Source organism: Tympanuchus pallidicinctus, unplaced genomic scaffold (assembly GCF_026119805.1).
Source record: "Tympanuchus pallidicinctus isolate F22 unplaced genomic scaffold, pur_lepc_1.0 scaffold35, whole genome shotgun sequence".
Classification (NCBI taxonomy): domain Eukaryota; kingdom Metazoa; phylum Chordata; class Aves; order Galliformes; family Phasianidae; genus Tympanuchus; species Tympanuchus pallidicinctus.
Genome location: NW_026294753.1, coordinates 113,632 through 130,754, shown reverse-complemented (window position 1 = coordinate 130,754; position 17,123 = coordinate 113,632). Strand labels below are relative to the sequence as shown.

The 17,123-nt window shown below is 45.8% G+C and overlaps 1 long non-coding RNA gene across 2 annotated transcripts; it reads left to right on the top strand.

Moving 5' to 3' along the window:
* Nucleotides 1–13: 13 nt before the first annotated feature.
* LOC128088492 (uncharacterized) lies at nucleotides 14–16,956 on the top strand. Of its 2 annotated transcripts, XR_008210274.1 has the most exons (3): nucleotides 14–8,724; nucleotides 16,229–16,307; nucleotides 16,737–16,956. It is a non-coding gene; the product is annotated as an uncharacterized LOC128088492 (long non-coding RNA). The 2 variants fall into 2 exon arrangements; XR_008210273.1 differs by lacking the exons at nucleotides 16,229–16,307; nucleotides 16,737–16,956 and adding an exon at nucleotides 9,265–9,525.
* The last annotated feature ends 167 nt before the right edge of the window (nucleotides 16,957–17,123 follow it).

The window sequence follows — 17,123 nt, the reverse complement described above, 5'->3', positions numbered from 1 at the left end:
TGGGGGGGGGAAGGAAAAACATGCAAACTCTTCTGCATTTGACGTTCTGTGTGGACTGGGGAGAATGCAGGGTGCCTCTGTTTGATTTCAGGAGGAGAGCTGTGTTATCTTCATGTGACCGTGGCTTCTTACCCATGTGCTTTCCTGGTCTCTTTCATTTTCACACCTGCCTTGATCTTTAATCGCTCAAATTATTCATAGACTTGCCCTGGAAGAAGAAGAGGCTGACCTCTTCCCATCTGGAGTAGATGGATTTACTATCAGTAATTGTAAATGGACTCGGATGACTTAATGGTTTTTGTGCTTAAATTTTTTAATTCTGTGATTTCATTTCTTTTTAAGGATTCTGCCCACAGCTTCCCTGAACTGATAGATCTCTATGGTATAACTTCAAGTTACTTTGTGCAAATTGTATCTTAACATTGGGCTCGCATCCACAACGTGCTGATGATCCCCCATTGACTGCTGAGTTGTCAAAGAGCTCCGTTTGCACAGGACCAGGCCTGGAAGTTGCAGTTGTCTTTTTTTTTTTTCCCCCTGTAATTATATACAATGTCTTTCATTACAAAGAACCTGAAGACAATTTATGAAATCAGCAGCCACAAAAGTAATGCGGTGCCCGTTGGGGGTTATGTATTCACATTGATTACAATTTAACAATCCCTCAGCCTGAGGATATCTGAGAGGACTTAGCGCCAACTGCTTTTCAATCCGTGCGTGTTGCTATAAGCTGCAAGCTGGAACTGATAGATATCTGTTGCTATTGCCAGCAACTATTGGTTCTCTGTTACTTCAGTACCTTAATTTAAATTATTAAGAAACTTGTGAATCTGTTTTGTTTTTCTACTCTTCCTAGCACTGATACTTCATCTGGCCTAGATGTACAATGAATACTTTGGTGAATGTGATTTAGTCCAGTTTCCTCCATTAACTCAAGAAAGACTTCTTTTCTATATCGCTTTTCTCTCAAAAGGAGAGAAGACGTGCACAGCTGGAGTTCACCTGGACAAACTGAACTTGGAGCAGAATAAGATGCAAAATGAGAACATTTGTGATTTAGACTCAAGAAACTTTGTGTTGTTCTGCTGTAGAATTGTACTTGGTAAAAATCAACCAGAGGGAACCACCTGTAACCAAACACATCTTGATGATGGAGGGAGCACTACGAGGTGACTTCAATGACTCAGCTTTGGAGCTGTGTATTTAGATAGCCATCCCATATTTCCTCAGTGCTGTCTTTTGCATACTGTGCTGCTGTTCTCTCCGTTTTGCTCTTCCTAATTCTGAGAATGCAATGATTTGGTTTTTTTCCACAAGCAGATGACAGTTTGCTGTCTCCCCAGTGTCTTCCCATGGTTGCCTGTATGAGGTAAGTTACATTCTGATACTAATGCTGTATTCTCTGCAGCTACATGTTCTACATTCTACACTTCAGAAATCAGCAGCTCTCTAGCTTCCTAGGTTTTAGCTGAGTTTAACCTTTGGTGATTGGTAAACAGACTTGTTAAGAAAATTCATGGCCCGGTCATTCGTCTTTCAAATTCCAGAGTCTTGTCAAGCAAACTCTGCACCCTTGTCAGTCTACGTGTCAGTGTCCCTCTCATGGCAGTTTCTGGCTTTTCTGTTGGAGATGGGAACTTAGAAAGGCATCTTTAGGATGATGGATGTTCTGTGTGGGTACAGATAGCAGTATTTTTGGTGCAAATAAGGAAAGAAAATGCTCTCCAACATCTGAATGTAGATGCAAAATAACAGAATCACAGAATGGCCTGAGTTGGAAGGGACATCAAGGATCATGAATCTCCAACCCCCACAGGCAGAGTGAACAGAACCATGCAGGTTCTTTGTTAATGCTGGATCATTTGTTTCTTCTTCCCTCTGTCTAACATGTTTGAAAGGTTATTAATTGAAATTAGTTCAGCCAACTTCATGAATTAGTGATGTATTTCATAGGCCTGTCTCTGGCCAACACAAATCTTGCAAGGAAAAAAAGAAACTGTTTTTATTTTTTTCTAATTTCTAGCAACAAGGGGATTGAGGGCACCTTCAGTAGATCTGCAGACGACATCAAGTTGGGAGGGAGTGTTGATCTGCCGGAGGGGAGAAGGGCACTGCAGAGAGAGCTGGGTAGCCTGGATCGATGGGCAAGGTTAACTGTATGCATTTCAGTAGGGCCAAGAGTTGGGTCCTGCATTTTGGTCACAGCAACCCCAGGCAACCCTACGGGATTGGGGAAGAGTGGCTGGAAGCTGCCTGGTGGAAAGGGACCTTGGTGTGCTGATGGACAGTGGGCTGAATATGAGCCAGCAGTGTGCCCAGGTGGCCAAGAACACCAATGGCATCCTGGCTTGGATCAGGAATGCTGTGGTGAGCAGGACTGGGGAAGTCATCCTGCCCTGCACTCAGCACTGCTGAGGCCTCACCTCGAGTGCTGTGTTCAGATTTGGGCACCTCAGCACAGAAAGGACACGGAGGTGCTGCAGCAGGTCCAAAGCAGGGCAACAAGGCTGGGGAAGGGCTTGGAGGATATGGCCTCCGAGGAGAGACTGAAGGAACTGGGGCTGTTCGGTCTGGGGAGAAGGAGGCTGAGGGCAGACCTTATTGCCCTCTTCCAATACCTGAAAGGTGACAACAGCAGAGCGGGGTTGGTCTCTTCTCACTGGTGACAGGACGAGGGGGAATGGCCTCAAGTTGCGCCAGGGTAAGTTTAGGTTGGATATCAGGAAAAACCTTTACAGAAAGGGTTGTTAAGCACTGCAGTGGGCTGCCCAGGGAGGTGGCTGAGTCACCATCCCTGGATGTGCTTAAAAACCGTTTGGATGTGGTGCTCAGGGACATGATTTAGCAGGGGGTTGTTAGGGCAGTAGGTCATGGTTGGACTTGATGATCTTTAAGGTTTTTTCCCAACCTGAATTATTCTATGGCTCTAGGGGTAAACCCAGGAACACACACATCTCTTATCAAACTGTTTGAGATATACACAGGTCTCCTTGAAAGTAATGCCTCCTTATTATTTCCTTGGAAACAACAACAGATACGAAGAGCACATTAACACTATTTGATAGAGGAAGGTCTTAGCTGCAAAACACTCTTTTTCAACGTAGTCACCACTGTTAGCTGTGCGTTTTCGCAATGAAGAGGAGCCTGCACGCCATACATCAAAATCTGTGCTGGTGAAGGTGATCTGCTGCCAGTACTGCTGAAACGCAGCACCCACTGCCTCACTGTGCTCACATCGACGTTCAACAAATGTCAATGAACTTCATGCTGTTTTTTTCCACGTGGAAGAATTCAGTTCCACACCTTCGCTTCATACGCATGTCCATGTCAGCTGTGATTCTGTCAGCATGCCCCTCTGCTGCCATCTGCCACAACAAAATATAATGGACTGTTGGCAGGAAGGCTCAACTACTGCCATGCCACCAACAGCTGCCTGTGGCGTTGTGAGACAATGTAATATAGGAGGCACTACCTTTGGAACAGCTCTGCTCATTGTTTAGCACCATTATAATTTTCCAGCTACCCCTTCAACAATTGCAGTTGCAAGTTGATGTGGCTATAACTGATGTGGCTTGGAGTGCAGGTTGTGTCCCAAAGGATGCTCGTGTGCAGACTGCATCTCTTCTTGATCCCATAGTAACGCTGCAGCTAATTCTGATGGTTTCAGCTCTTCTGATGAGCTACCACACTGCTTTTTGTTTTGTCTTTCTTTTCTGAGTTTAAACAGTGCATCTTGTATTTGTTCAACTTAAGGTTACTTTTTACTTTCAGTGCTTTTGTAATGTCTCCATTACTTATGGGAGCTGAGGGTGGTCTTTTTGATTCAAAGTGTTTGATGAATATATTTGTAGGCATCTGCAAACTTTGTCCTTGCTTCATCTACTTATTCTGTGTTTACTTTAAGATAAAACTATCTTCTCTCCCCTAGATACGATGGGTCTTTCCTTCAGCTATAGTAGAGCTTCCTGTTGGTGTTTTGTTGTTTCTGAGTAAGGAAAGTCTGATATCTTTCAGCTCAGTTGTTGCTTCATCTCCTCTGCTCTCCCAGGGGGTCTCACATGCACTTTCAGTTCTGCCTTACATTCTTGATTTCGTGATGTTCCCTACTATTTACATTTCCTCACATATATCCTCTTCATACCATCTGCTACTTTATGTCTTGCTCATCTCTGAATTTGGTAACCATGCTGCATGCAACAGCATGCTACCTTATTTTCTTCAAATTTAATAAAAAGGTTTTAAAAGAACAAAGCAAGTTAAAATTCACCATTTCTATCTAGACATCATAACTGAAAAAGGAGCCATTGAAGGCCTTCAAATCCTCAAGATGGATGCATTTATAGCTGAGATCTTGTTTGTTGTTTATGCGAGAGGCATGTTATCCGATCCGCCACAGAGGTTTCACTACTGACAAAAATTAAGTTGTTATAGAATGCTCCCCTATCAATTCTTTTCTTTAGAATGCAGTAATTCTACTAAGCAGTATTTACTTCAGAGTCGGTGTGTGGCTGTGCCTTGTTAGATAAAAGCTGCAGTACTAAAACTGCTCTACTGAACTTAGCTCCTGACCTCCCTTCTAAGGCCACGTCTACAAAGGGATGATACATCAACCCAGTCCGTTTGATCTAATTACAGCTATTTAACTATGTTGAGCACAAGTACATCCATCTCACTTTGTTATGCTGATTTAAAGTATTTTCACTGTTGATCATGTGCATACCATCCTTTTTTATATCAGTACCTCTCAAAATACTCTGTGCCATTATCCTGCGGAGCGCTATTCTGCTTCTTAGCTCCATGTTCTTTTTCACAGCAGGCTGACAGGGAATTCTCTGGAATGTGGGAATCCTACAGGTCAAACTGACAATTTACTATTGCTTTTTTCTTGGCATTGATTTTTGCCTGTGCAACTTCTTCCTCAAAATGCTGCAAGGTGGCACGAAGAAAAAGCCAGTAAATCCATTATAAGGCTTGTTCCTCAGAGGCTGCATAGGTGGAATGGTTTTCTTCTACAGCTTTGTAAGTAGCAAAAACTCTGTGTAGTAGAAGAAATGCAAAAAGGGAAACCATCAGGTATGATCAACCTGTAACTTCCATGCAGTGTTTCTGGAGCAGCTGTGTCTGAGTGCAGTCACTCACAGTGCCTGGGTAGCACAGGAGGCCGATGCAGCAGCTGAACAGCAGGATGAGATGCATTGCACTCATGGAAATCTGTGCAGATCTCAGCTGCAGAGGTAAAATGCAAAGCGAGGGCTTCCCTTAACATGCAGAAGCCCGTTGCTGTCTATGGAAAAGCATTATTTCTGATTACTTGCGGAACCAGCTGGGTTTGAGTCAGGGATGTTGTCATGGGTTTTTTAATGCATATAGCTGAAGAAGATGCTGATCTTGTGTCATAAAGCTAATGCGTGAGAAGTTACTGAGAGCTTTTCCCAGGTACAAACCATGAATTAGGCCATAGGGGTCCAAGGAACAAATGTGGCCTATTGAGCCAGGAGAGAGAATTTATGAAGACTGTGAACAGTTTCTTAATGCTTGCACAAGGCCTTGCTCATCAGTGAAGGTGATTTACCATTAAGTGGATACAGAACAGTACTACAAAACTTTCTCATAACAGTCTAGAAACTTGAAATTGCTCTGATTTGTACAACATCTGTAAGATACTAAAGGGTGGGTGAAGACAAGGAGCAGAAAGGTGATTTTGATATTATCCAGTGAGAAAAACCTCAGCAAAGTATTCCCTTTGAGGAAGACCTGTGCACCTTTCTCAACAGAATTTTTCTCCCTGTACTTTCTATAATGGTATAGCAGTCAGAGAGACATCAGGAAACTTTGGTCCCATGTGGATATTTAATGTCCTATCTTTAAACATACATATCTTCTACCCATGCTGATAATATTTTTCATTGTTTCTGCATCAGTTTTGTTGCTTTATCAAATCTTACTGTGAATTTAGACTATTTCCTGTCCCATTTTCAGTGAACATGAACATTCAATTGCCAACATTCAGCATAACGAAGTGGAAGTTTGGTATTTTGTCCCCCCATGGTTCTCAGGTCAGCTCCCCCCTTTCGTTTTTCTGAGTCACCCAGCATTCTCCTTGTTCCTTGTGTTCTTCTCTGTTGGTTTTTATCAGTTTTTATGTTTTACGTGGTGCCTAAAACAGGATACAATATTCCAGCTGAGAATTTCACCAGCACTGAGTTGAACAAGGTATTTATCGTGGGTGTCCAATGTAAAAGAACCTTATTAAATATTTCTGTGATGCATTATCTTCATTGTGTTGACTCAAATTCAGTTTGTGATGCATTACAACCACTGGCTCCTTTAGTGAGCACTGCCTGCTACTCCTCTTATATTGCATGCTTCTGACTTGATCCTTGGCTACAGAAAACTGCTGAAAACGTCACGTTTTCAGGAGGAGGAAAAGAGATGAGGAGCTTTTCCAAAGGCACTGCTCCTGTGAAGTCCAGGTGGGTCAGCCTGCCTATGGAAGAGAGATTATCACTTAATGTTTCTTCACAATAATGGGTGGGAATGACAAAGTTTTGTCATTATTCACAGAAATCCTAATATGAGCTGGAGTAGGAATGTTTGCTTGCAAATGAGAAAGAAGATAGTTACAGTACGTGAATCTTAGATTATGCTTCTGGATATATTTTTCCACTCTCCTGTTACTCACAAGTTCTGCAGAACGACTTAATGAATGTCCCTTTCAATAAATAATAGTTCTGGCTGCCAGAGTTGAGATGAAGTGAAGTTAAAATTGGAAGGCTTTTGAAGAAAGAAGAAAACAACCAGAGAAGTTATGCAATTCTGCTTTTGTCCAAAACACTGAGAACATAAAGATGCTATCTATGGATGTGAGGTGTTCTCTTTTGGTCTTCCATGTGGTTATCAGGTTAGAACACTGCCAGAGCCAACCAAACAAAGAAGACACAGATGTGTTTCTGCCTAATGCCCCTTGCATATTGTTGTTTAAAGAAACATGAAGCAGTGGCAAGCGAGGAAGGAATCTGACAGCATGGAACGCGGTGTGCTTAAAATCATGAAAAACATCCACTTGAGAACAGAAAATCCCAACAAGAGCAGCCAAGGTTCGTTTGCGAAAGAGAAGTATCACTAAAGTAGGCGTATTTTTATCTGGAGAAATTAACAGACCTTTGATTGGAAGAATTTGAATATTCCTGGAGAAGTTGTGATCAAAAGTCATTAGCAAAAATAATAGAAATATAGTGGAAACCTTTAATGGTCCTACTGGGTCTCCTTTTTGGAAAGCTCTCCAGGGGCCATTATAGTGCTGAGGTGAGTTTGGGTGTGAGTGGAGGTTTGGCTGCAGCAAGGGTCACTGCTCAGTTCTCCGAGTGCAGACTGACAGATTTTGCTGAGCTCGTGTGTGCTCCATTGCTGGGTCAGCCTGCACATTCTGCACGGTGTATTTCATGCTGCTTTACGTTCCTGTGACCCGGATGAATTTAGCAGGGCGCTGAGCAGCAGGTTTCCTGTGTGTGCTTCTTGCACTTCTGCCCATCTTAATCCAGTTCTGTGCACTGTGATGCGGTCTGTGGTTACAAATCAAATAATATCAAATCAAATAATTTATATCAAATAATAAGACCTGCCTTCTCAAATGCTGTTGCATTTTGTGACTTTTTTCAGAATTTTTTTTTTACTTACATATCTTGTTTATTATATATAGTTCAAATTACTGCAGCAAATAGGGATTACTAATTGTAATGGATCTTCTTGATGTTTTTCACGATGGTATCTAAATACCTTTTAACTTTAAATGTGTCTTCACAGTATTGCAAAGTCTTTTCTTCTCAGTGCATTGATGCAAAGCAGGGAAATTAATGGCAAAGCTATCAAAACTCTCCACTGCATCTATATATTCCACAGTGACAAAAAACAAATTTTCAGCTTGTCCCAGTAAAATAATTAGAAATATCTTCTTCAGCCACCCACCAGGTTGCAGATGGATAGTCCAGGCTGTTGGTGTTTTTTTCCCCATGATGCTGAACTGAAGGAGCCTCTGTTGGTCACCATGCCTTATGTGGGCACTCACACTTCATGCTGTCCATAGAAACGTCAAATGTTAGCACAAAAGCTGTTGACCTTTTCAGCCTAGCAGCCCCAGCTGAAGGATTTTTTTTAATACATATATATATTTAATAAGACCTCCTATTCTGACTTGCATTCTCAAGTGTAATCGGGCCTTTTTGTATATTTGGTGCCAACATAACCCTGTAATTTCAATACCTGTTTTCAAACCGTAACCAGCGGTCAGCCTTTCTTTTGTTGGAGTTACCTGAGCTAAATCTTCAGCCTTTTCTCGTTATAGATTCTTTGCCTTTATAACCATCTTAGTGAGCCTTTCTACGACCATTCCAATTGTCATGTATCGTCCACGAATATAAACTGTGCTCAGAATTTTTTCAGTAACATCTGAGTGTGCCTTACCTGGCCATCAGATCACATTATCTCCTTCATTTTCTGTGGTGTGTGGTCATTCTGTGACCAAGTATGCTTTCAAGTCTTTGTCCTTCTCCATTAACTAAGATGAATTCCCGTTTACAGGAATGTTGGCTGTTAGTCCCTGGGTGAGCAGCCTCACGCTTTGCAGTCTTCTCATTACTGCGTTCCACCCCTGCTGGTCCAGCCTTCGGAATTCCCATCTTGTTCAAAAACATTGTCTGATTTTCCTCCACGTCTTTTCCCCTCCAGGTGAGAAATGAGCCTTGTACCTCTCACTGCGCTGGCTACTCCGTACAGATGCATACATATGTATAACGTACATGTACACATCTATACATATGTATAAAGTAATCCTTAAGAAAATCAGTCTGAGAATAGCCAAAATAAATAAAAGGGTACAGTGGGAAGGAGGCGAATCTGGAGGAAGACATGGAGAACGCTGCAGCATGCAGTGATTGCATTCAGGAACTGAATTTTCCAGCCTCTGGGCTGAACTGTATTTCCTGAAAGAAAGAAAACAAGCGATGCTTAGAACACTTTGTTTCATAATGTGTGTTGTTACACAGGTTGCCTTTTGGAGCACCTTTCACTGAGGTATCTGATTCCCAAGGCAGGAACACAACTGGCGACCTTGGGTGGTTTTCTGCTCGGTGTGCTCTGCCTTTGTTTTACTGAAGGTGCCTGTGATAGTATCAGCCCTTATGAAGAAGTAATATTGCTAAGGTTTGATTGTGGGCCTTCTCAAAGTCAGAGATAACAGCTAGATAAAAAAATGACCTTGTTTCTCAGCTCCAGTAATGAGTTCCAAACGTTCTGGTGAAGCCAGTCTAAGTGCAAGTGAGCTTCTGTGAGGTACGAACTCGTGAAGCTAAGAGCTGCTTCTGGTACCACTGCGCAAGATGATGGAACGGAGGCCTTAAAAAGCGTCACATCCCTACATGCAGACTGCAGGCTCCCCGTGTGGGTTTGACTACAGGATTCAGACTTTGACATACAAATTTATGGATAGCTGTTGAAAGGTCGATGAGTAAAATTTCTGCCTGGCCTTTCCATGATCAAGTGTTTCAAGGCTGGTCGACGTGCTGTTTATCCGGAGTGTTTGTTTATTGAGCTTATTTATCTGTGCCCGCCTTTGCACATTTGAAATGAAAGGACGTCAGTAAGTGTTCCCCTCATTGCATGAATGTTTAATAGTTTGTGTGTTCTTTCTCTAAATTAAGTATTGTGTTTGTGCCCAATTTATATCAACAAAAAACTCTTAAAATCAATTTTTGAAGGAGATTTTCAAAGCATATCATGCGACTGAGTCACAGCTCTGGATGAAGTGAGCTATTGTAGAATCTCATATAAAATACTGCAGTGAATTTGCCCAATCGAGGTATTTTACCAATGAGCACAGATTCAGAGCATCTCCCCTGGAGATTTCAGTCCACCGTGATCTGAGTTCCCACCTCAGGTGAACTTCTGACTTTTAGAAACCCAAAATCTTCAGCTCTTTTCAAAAGATTGTGTTCTCAATGCACAGATACTCGTTGTCTTGAGTAAGGAGCTGCTGTGGGCGTTATGGGCGGATCCTGCAGAGCACATGGCCAACTTTGAGGGAGTAAATGCTTAAAATCCCAGGCACTGCTGCTGTCTGAAATCGCGCACGCACTGAAGCACTCTGGCGGCCCGGGGCCGATGCGCTGCGCGTGGTGCAGGACCGAGCTCTGGGGAGCACAGGCGAACCGCGCGTCCGAATCTTCTTTCTCCATTTTAAACGTGAGGCTTAATGCAGAAATCCTGACAGACGTCTAATTAAAATAGTTATTTCAAAAGCGAGGAATGCAGCGTGTAAAGCTGACACACCGGGTTTCTTTCTGGCTCTCCCGGCATCCGAGCTCCCTGCTCTACAGCCGTAGTGCAGCGCTTGCCGCTCTCAGTTCTGCTCCGTTCCTGTGCGATCCTCTTCCATCTTTTCCAGCTGCTTCATTCTGTTTGGAAAATGGCAATGTAGAATGTGTTTGGTGTAACCTTAATCCTGACCAGCATCTGGGCTCCGCTTGAAAAAAAAAAAAAAAAAAAAAAAAAAAGCAGCATCTACTGCAGGGAAGGTCTGTGTGTGTGCTGCCCTGATCTGCAGAACAAAGTTGGGAAAAAACACCAAACCAACAACCGAAAATAGCCGTAGCAAATAATATTTTTTTCGAATTGACGTTTTAATTAATTGGAAGTTTTAATTAATTGTAGGTTTTAAGGTATTCTCCTGTACACAGGACAAACTGCGGGGCTGGCACTTGTCCCCTCACCTCTGTCCTGTACGTCATGCAGAGGCAAAGCGGATTTGCACCATTTCAGAGAAAGAGAGAAAGGAGAGGGGAGCTGTCTGGAAATTTACTCACAAAATATGGATAAGTTTAATGCCACCGTTAAAAAAATAATAATAATGTAATGAACTGAAATTCCTGCGCGATGCCTTACGGCATTTCCTTAATAAACTTTTACGGGCCTTGCAGTGGTACCCAGCAGAGGGATGTTTCATTCCCCCCCAGCGAGGCTCTCGGTGTGAGCGCGGCTCTCCCGGCCCGCACGGGGGGGCGAATCGCCTTTGAAAATCCGGCGCTCGGATCTCTGCAGCACCTGGAGATCGCGCGCATGACTCCGTAATTGTGCGCCCTGCGGAGCGGCTTTGTGTTCAGCCACACGTTGAAATCGCCGCTTCAGAGCCAGTTCCGATCGCTGGGGTGTGACTCCTAATTACAAAGCGTGGAATAACGCTTCTCAGCCAATTGCGCTTCCCTGATGTTCCCCCCACCTCTCCTTTTCTTTATTTCTTTTTTTTTTCTTTCTGTTTGATTTTCGCGACCCAGAAGTCGGTGGCACAGTGCCGCATCTGCCAGCGCTCACTGAGGGCTGCTGAACTTCACTCCCCGAACAGCCACAGAGGTCGCTTCTGAGCAGCACGAAACGTGGTTGGTTTGGTGGTTTGTTGTTTTTTTTTTCCCCCCCCCATCGAGGCTCTCAGTCCCTCATGGCCTCGGTGCAAAAGCGCGTTTAAATCCTTTACTCGGCTTTCCCACGTGGTGCGTTGCTGAGCTGCTGTCACAGCGCGCAGCGCGCTCATTTACACGGGGTGAATGCACTTGTTTCCTGCTTGCGCTGAGAACGCGGGAGGTGATGAACATCTTTAACCAAACGGCATTTCCAGGACAGCACGGGGAAAAGAAAAATTTAAAAAAAAAAAAAAAAGCTGGTGTGTGCTGGGAGACAAAACCCGGCTGTTCGTGCGAATATAGGACGTGTTAGATGTGTGTACGAGCACTGAAGCGGCGCTGGGAGGAGGGGGTGGGGAATTTTTTGGTCATCTTTTCACCCCGTTCAGAGCTGACGGTCGAACCGTGCCGTGGTTCAGCACTCAGCAGGGAGAAGGGAAGAGGGGACCCAAAATTGCATCTGGTCTGTAGACCTTGCTGTAATTTCTAATGGAAGGTGTCCCTTACCTTTAATTATTCAGTTTAAATAGACCTACGGCTCACTTGATTTCACTTAAAGGCCTTTTTCCCGAGGTCTCTAGGAGGCACCCTGCATCGAGCAACGAGATAAAATCTTGGCAAAAAGAGCACCAAAGGATGTGAACCCCTCGGAAAATTCCACTTCCTGTATACTAATGCTTGTCCTTGGGTCTCTCACTCATTCCCATGCATGTAACAAGGGATTTGCGCCTGGGGCTACAACGCTAACTTTCTAAATAAATGCCTTGTCGCAGAGAATAACCGAGCTCGCCACTTTCCGCCTTTTGCAGTTAATAGGTCGGTACGATCTGCGTCTCCTCTCCTCCTCCCTCCCTCCATTTTATTTCTCCTCCGTTTCTTTTTCAGCAGGCTCAACTCTCTCCTGCTGAACTTGCTATGAACAAAAGGCTCCGTTCCAGATCCAGCCCGGAGTTGCCGTGAGAAACTTCACTGCGAGCGCTGTCTGTGCGCTCCCTCCCTCGCCTGCTCGCTCCCTCCCTGGCTCGGTAAAATGGCAGTGCGAGAGCTTTATGAAAAGGGTGAAAACCCTCCTTTCTCGGCACCGGGCTCTCCCGCAGCTCCCCCCCCCCCCTCTCCCCCCCATAGCCCCAGTCGTGACTCCTGAACTCAAACTTCTCTAAAAATACACTTTAGGAGGGCAGAATTTCACGGCAGGGAATATTTTTTTTACACTCCTCTGAAAAGAGCAGCTGAGGGTGGGAGAAACGCAGAGGGACAGACTTGCTGGGAATTGGTGCCTCTCTGAGCGCTGGTGAACTGTGCCGATTTCACCTCCCTCCGTAGTATCGCCAGTTCCCGAGGACTTAAACAGAATAATAGTTTGCTGCGGTGGGAAAATCCAGGCCCGGAGTTGAGATCTTTCTCTTTTAGCAGCAATGAAAGCCTTTTTAACTCTTCCAAGTGGGGTTTGCAGTGCGATGTGCCTGATGGGCAAACCTCCCGACAGCTCCTAAATCTGGTGGGGGTCTGCACAGATCAGACGGTTGGCTCCCGATCCAGTGCAGGGATTTGTGCAGGCTCCGGTCCGCGTTTTCTTTCTCCCCCTCCCCCCCCCCCCCCAATTTATTTATTTATTTATTTATTTAATTTTTGTTGTTGTTAAGTAGATTTACTCCTCCAAGAGCGCTCAGAAGCAGAGCTGGTGTTCGACAGCGGCTGTGGAGCCTTGTGTGCATAACCGCCCATACAAAACACGCCACAAAGCTCTCCTCCCCAGCACTTTATTATTATTTTCCTTTTGGAGGTGTTCCGCGTTCAGAACATCCGTGAATTCTGCCCGGAATTCATAAATTCCAGCTCCGTTTCTTTCAGCCGCTCCCCGCGCAGCCCCACACGCGCTCCTGCCCCGCTCCCACCGCCCCCGCCTCTTCCCTTCCGCTCTGCGAACTCCGCTTCGCCTTTTACTCCTCCTAGCGAGGGCCGCTGAAATAATGCGTTTCCTTCAGTCAGGCAGAGTCCCCTTTCCTCTCCTAATATGCATCCAAACTTTCTGCAGCGCACCGTCAAATGTTAACAGCAGGCGCTATGAGCGCGGCCGGGGCAGCGGCTCCTCTTTGTAACCTTTGGTGCCGGCGCGGTGGGAAGCTGCAAATCCCGTGTAAAATCCACTCCTGCCTTTGAGCCGTGCTGCTGCGTTCAGCGAACTGACGGAGTTACCTTCTGCTGAAACTCCACTTCAGTTCGCAGTGCAGAGCTCTCTCGCTGCGTGCCCTTGAGCCATTGTGTCAGCGCTGGAGAGGGAGATTATACAATATCTTGACATTTCTTTTTTTTAAGAGGATAAATAAGCATTGTCTTGTACAATGCCCCGGCACATCAGCCACTCACAGCAAACGAATAATTCGAATAACGTTAAGATTAGTGGTTATGAAGCTGCAACGAGAGCGCTTAACCTCGACATGACAGTGGCTAAAATACTGGAAAGAATGGGCTGGACAAATAGAAACTTATTTATAGGAAATGTAATTTTCTTTAGCAAAACTACTCTCAGATAAGCTGAGGAACTGTAGATAACCTTTCCTCATTCCACTCCATCTTTTGCGGTGTGCTCTGTGAATTATAATGGATGGGTCTCTTGTTCTTGGGTCCAGTCTGCATATCTCAGCATACTGTGCCTCTCGGTAAAATGGAAGAGCATCCTTCTTCAGCCAACTGCGCTCACTGCTTCTCGGCTCCTTTCATTCTAGCTCAGTTGTGCTAGTTAATACTTTACTGTAGAAACTCTATCCAGTTCCTGAAGTAATCCAGTCCATGTTTGTAGCGGGTTGAAAGGCTGGGGATAATGATAACTTGTGTGAGCAAGTGAGAGAGAGGGAGCGCGGCTGACTTTAGTCTGGTTTCCATGTCAACGATTCAGTCCATATTTGCCATCACACAGTTGGCAGAGCCTTTTTTTTTTTTTTCTTTTTTTCAGGAGGGGGTCACTACTCCTGTTTCTAGTACTCAAATCTACACCAGGTTTCCTAACCTGCCTCGGTGCCAGGATAAATGGCACGGCCACCTTCATGAAGGAGACTCCACTCAGGAGGAGCCAGCCTAGTGGCGGTGGCCTGCAGTGCCATGTGAGCTCCGAGCTGGCCCCAGCCTATCTGAGCAGCCAGGGGCTGAGCCTGTTGTGGAGGAAAGCGTGCTCAGCACTCAGGGAGATGGGGAAGGGACGAGTGCTGCATGCTACTTAGCAGAGGCCGCAAAGGCTGAGAAGAGTGTTACTGTGTTGCAAAGAAAAGCCTTGTCCAGTTCTGTAGCTTGGAGAGGTGGGAGTAACAGCATGGGATGACACAGCTGGCAGGAGAATTTTCACCTATTAGATGGAAATGTTAAGAACTGTACCATCATCTGCCTTCCAAACCCCACGGTTGGAGTTTCATTGAATGCCTTAGTATTTAGTAACATGCCAAGGCCTCATTGATGAGGCATATTCCAAAATCTGCTTTAGCTTTCACAAACATTTGGTAAAGTGAGTGTCTCCTTATTGTGTGGGTGGCTGGGGAATCCAGTCTGCTTTTCACATTACAGTCAACACCAGGTTTCATAGTCTGCCACAGTGCTCTTTGAAGAAGGTTACGAAAGGTTGACACACGTAGAGAAGCTGCGAGCGTGGAGTCTTTGGGTGCACCTGAGCTGAAACTTCAGCCCCGCGTCCATATCTGGTAAACTTTTGGTGGTGCTTGGTTGGGCAGCAGGGCGTCCTGGAGTAGACAGCAGCTTCAGAGTTGAGAAGATTGTCCTCAAGATTGTGAGGCAGAATTGCCTCCAGTTTGGTTTTCCAGGTTTATAGCAAAAGAATCATCTGGAAAAGGGTGCGTTAGTGCTGTGGGCCGCTACAACCCCCTGCAGACACTGGTAAAGCTGCTCTCACAGGATGTAACCTGATGTCTTAAAAGCTTTTCCCTCCACCTGCTCCTACAACTTGGGGCTTGGTTAAATAAGATGCTCCTCCAAGGAGAGCATACAGACCAACTTTTTGCTCTAGCATTTTTCCACAGTTCTGCTGTGATGGAACCTCATCCATGTGGCACAGTCAACTGTGGCAAAGCTGTTTTTGTTTGAGAGCCTGTAGGGCTATTTACCACTCTAGAATACATGTAAAATATTGCTATTTATTGCCCCTGTCCAGGCTCCCTTCCTACTTTCAGCTTTGGAATAAACCTTTTGTTCTGCTACCCGCATTCTAGATAATACTTTCATATGACAGGCTTCATAATGAGTGCGAATGTTGAGTTGATAGTAGCAGACACTGAGATCTTCAGTTCATCCAGCAGCAGGCATGGAGCACTGGCAGTGATTCTATTCTTCCATGCATTGGCTTGCATCTTGCTCTGGACTCAGGTTTCCCCACTGCCATCAATGTTGTCAAAATGAGATTTCTCCTGATTGTGTCCTGCTGGTTGTTAAGACCTGGGCTGAGCTCAGTGCTTTCATCCCTGTACAGCTGGTAGTTGAGGTTATTCTGCCCCATTTTTTGTTTTGAGGTGGTGTTCTAAAACAGAAGGTCCCCTTCAGAAGCTTCTTCTGATTCCCCACCTATTGTATTCCAACCTTTTCCCTCTGTAAAGTTGTATTTGCTTAAACTTCACTTTTCCAAACATTCCGGTATTTCAGAGGAGACCCCTTCCCTCTCAGTCAGCCAGATTTGGGATGCATGGCTGAGGTCTAAAGCTTATAGGCATTCTCTCCATCACTTCTGGTTGTTTTTTTTTTTTACCGTGTAACTAACTCATTCTTTTGTATCTTTGTCACAGACCTGTACAAATTACAGTTAAAAACGTATCTAGAGAAGCTGCTGGGACAGGACAGCTCGTGTCCAGCACTGAGATCCAGGTACATTCCTCTCCTCCTCCTTCTGCTCTGGGAAAGGCTGGGGGGACAGAGGAGATGGGAATCTGGGTCTGAAATGGTTAAAGAAAAGCATGGCCTAAATCTTAGTTCACCTTTTGACAGTTGGGGAGCTCCAGCACCTCATGATCCTTGAGACCGCGGGAGCATCCCGGCCCATTGCTCAACGTGTTGTGTCTAGACACGTTCAGGTGGTTGCGGTTCTCCCCATTCAACCACCCTCAGGGAGTTCCTGGTCCGCTGCCCACTGCTGTCGCTTTGGCAGCAGTGGGAACAGGACTTTCTTGGATGTCCGTGTTGTGCAGCTCTTGTCTTGGCGCGCTGCCAACTGCTTTTCCAGAGGGACACAACCAGCAGAGAGGAAATGACAATCTTTAGTAGTTGGTAAAGGCTAATTCTAAATGGAATTTCTAGGGACAAGGAAGAGGCGCTTCGTTGACCCACGGCCCACCTCCTCGCCGAGCCCCCAGAGCCGCCGGCGAGCGACGCAGCCGCGCGCCCTCCTCGCTCTCCCTCAAAGGTGGGCTGCGGCCCCGTGCCCCCGCCGCCCCCGGAGGTGCCCGGAAGGTAAGGGAGGCCGCTCCGAGCGCGGCCGCATCTCCCGACCCCCGCCCCGAGCCGGGCGGCCCAGCCAGGGTCGTGCCGCCGCCCCGGCCCCGCCCGCTCCCCGGCCCCGGTTCCGCCGCGCCGCCCCACGCCGGTCGGCCGGGCTCGGCTCCGCGGATCCGCTGCGGGTTTTGCGTGCGGCAGCCTCCGCTGCGCCGAGCCGCGAGCGGCCGGGGCCGGCCCGCTCCTCCTTTG